This window comes from Pteropus medius, unplaced genomic scaffold, assembly GCF_902729225.1.
Source record: "Pteropus medius unplaced genomic scaffold, Ma_sr-lr_union100, whole genome shotgun sequence".
Classification (NCBI taxonomy): domain Eukaryota; kingdom Metazoa; phylum Chordata; class Mammalia; order Chiroptera; family Pteropodidae; genus Pteropus; species Pteropus medius.
Window position 1 is genome coordinate 4,249,466 of NW_024351543.1, and position 3,169 is coordinate 4,252,634.

At 35.1% G+C, this 3,169-nt stretch overlaps 1 pseudogene; it reads right to left on the bottom strand.

The window, feature by feature from the left end:
* Nucleotides 1–793: 793 nt before the first annotated feature.
* On the bottom strand, nucleotides 794–913 carry LOC120586923 (uncharacterized; annotated as a pseudogene).
* Between the last annotated feature and the right edge of the window lie 2,256 nt (nucleotides 914–3,169).

Here is a 3,169-nt window from a genome sequence, read left to right on the forward strand (position 1 = left end):
GAGAAAATGTGATTTCAGGCTTTCTCCAAGACTAACAAGAACTTTCTTTTTTAGGAGAGGGATTGCCTATCTAGTGAAGCTGAACAAAGATTTGAAGAAGCCATGGCATCAATAATTCCTAATTAACTTTGATAGCAAGAAAAAGTGTAGTAAGGGCTTGAAAGGTAGGTGGCTTGCCAGGAAGCTAAGGGTCAATTGAAATGTTAGAACTTTCAAATGCCTGAAAATCCCATGCAAAGACAAAAACTATCATGGGAAGAGACAAAAAGGTAAACTTAAGAAATATGTGACAATTATAGAAATTATTAGCATATATTTTCATTGATACCATTATATATGTTTTTGTCAATTTTACTTAATATTAAATCTAGCCTTAAACATATTTACAATCCAATTATAATTAATTAAATGGAGTCCATCAACTTTTGTTCCAGATAAGCAAACTCAGGTCTGCATCTCTCTGGATGCACCTGTCTCTTCAGATTTCAGGATTCCAGTATGCCTTGTGACCTCAGTTCTCTGATGGGGCCAGGAAAAGTTACTCATTTTCAGTTTGTCTAGCTTTTTTCTTGTAGGACAGGAATGGCATCTTCTAAGCTCTTTATATGTCAAAACTAAAACCTAAAGTATTTCAAAGGGGTTAAACAAGAATAAGTGGTGTGATTCTATTTTTCTTCTTTAAAAGACTACTCTGGTTTGCAGAATAGATTGGAGAAGAGCCATCACGGAAGCAAGGAGATGGGTAGAAGGTCACTATATTCTTTATTTTTAATTTTTAATTTTTTTTAACTAACACCTACAGCACCTGGTCTTCCTAGGTGGTCTCCCATCCAAGTACTAACCAGGCCCGACCCTGCTTAGCTTCTGAGATCAGACGGGATCAAGCGTGTTCAGGGTGGCATGTGATATAGTGGTCTACTATATTTAATGATTTAAAAAATGCTGATAATTTCTAATCACGACATAATCTGATATTGTTGAAGAGATGTAAGAAACAAGGCTAGGAGATATGAGGACATCAAAGAACTGAGATGCAGCGGATGGATGACCTGCTAGTATGACCTTGAAGATACTCAGGATGAGAGCAGGACTTGATTCAAACAGAATGACACTTGGGACCAGAAAGAAAGAAATGCTTCGAAAAATGAAGTAGGGGAATGAGTTTGTTTGTTTGTTTGTTTGTTTGTTTTGAATGACAGGATAAAGAAAAGAAGAGTGTAGAATATTTAAAAAGCATGGGAGTAAGTATAACATAATGACATTTTTATGCTTATTTTTTTAACATCAAGCTGAATGTAAAATTGTCTTACAGTGAATTAAAGAGAAAATGCAACACCTATTCCATGTCCTTACCTTTAAGCATGTGGAAAAATTAACAGTTTCCGCTGGATGTTAATGAGGAAAATGTGGCATCTGCAAAACCTCAGGTGTCAGTTAAGGCCCTTAAGTGGATTGGAAAGGACAGAAGATTAAGACTTCAGTGGAGTTCATTAATCCTAAAATAGGTTCAACAATGCAAAAGATGTTTGAGAAAAGAGAGGAGTAAAATACATTGGTCTGACATAGGAAACAATATCAATGGAGTAAGTGCAAAAGAGACAAATCTTTCACACTGTGTGAGAGGCAAGAAACGGGGATATGAGCAAGATGACTATAGCCTAACAATCCTTAAGGTTTGTGGAACCTCTAGCCTCACCAAATTCTACTGAGTTTTAGCAGAACCTGGTGGCTCTGGAGGTCACAAGGCAGGGAGGTGGCAGCCATGCTGGAAAACAATGATTAGCCTGTATATTGCAGTTAGGTGGCAGAAGAAACAGCTGCAATGGGCAGAGGAAAGAGGCTAGACAAACCCCTAGTGGCCTCTCACAAAAGATGTGGACAGTAGGAGCGGGTAGAGTTGATGGAGGAAGTTCGTCATTGGACAGAAAACTTTGACACTGAAACAGACCATTCATCCTGTGGCAGCCACCAAAATTGGGAGGACGTAAGCATTTGTTCTTTATCTTGCCTTTTTAGGCTCATCATATCCACCCAATCTTAAGGTATTTATGGTCCCTTTTCAAATTTCTCTCCCTTAAGCTGGTCTACTTAGTGTTCAACTCTTCACCAGGAGCATCACTCTTTGGGTATCTCCCTTTATTCATTATTTCTCCAGCCCTTGAAAACTCTCTCTCTCTTGATATAACCAAATCAGAGTTCTCGATGGCAAAATATTGAGTCTTAGAAAGATTTTGCTTTATTTTAACTTGTTTGCCTAGGAAGGAATAAAGCATCTGCAGAGAGAAGTGTCTGATGGTAGCATAGTACTAATTATAATTTAACATATTTATTAGAACAGAAGTCTTTCTCCGGAAAAAGTAACTTTTGTTTTTTTTAAATTATTTTTTGCAAGTTTTCTAGGGGTGTCAGGGTTGTTATTTAAGAGTAGAATCATAAGTGAATTACTTCTAAATTAAGATTTCTTAGAGGGCCCAGGATAATAAATTATTTCCTAACAATGTCTACAAATTCTGATTCTATTTATATAATGTTGCAAAAGGTAAATTTTCTTCTTTACAGGTTGCTTCTATTAGTTAAGCGACATGTAAAAGAGTAATTCATATATTTTTCAATTATTCCGTAGGAAAATTCACATAATTTCCAGGAAAGGAAGACAGCAAGAAGACTTTTCCTTACAACTATATATTCTGTGAGAACCTTTCTAAGTGCCAGTGAAATAGGGATGCAAACAGAACAAAAAAAGTCATTATAAACTACAGTCCTTTTTAACATATAATTTAGAAGTCAATTAATTCATTGGTTTCATGTTATATTTATTTTTAAGCATAATGTCACTACTACAGAATTATACAGTTCATCAGGAAGAGCCATCAAAAACAACTTCACACAAATTAGGGTGACAGTGTACAACATTTTGTCAGCAACATCTAGTGGACTACATGGTAGAATTTGTTGTGTATAACTCCGGTTGAAATAGTTACAGTATATTTACATTTATCTCATTCATTATATATATCAAATTTAGGTTTATATATGAAAACGTCAAATAATTGATTTCCAAAGATAATAATGACCCAATCTGAAAAGCTCAAAAAATAAAAATAAAATAATTTATTATTAATGAAAGAAAATATATTCTAGGCCACTGTATTAGTTTTCTATTACTGCT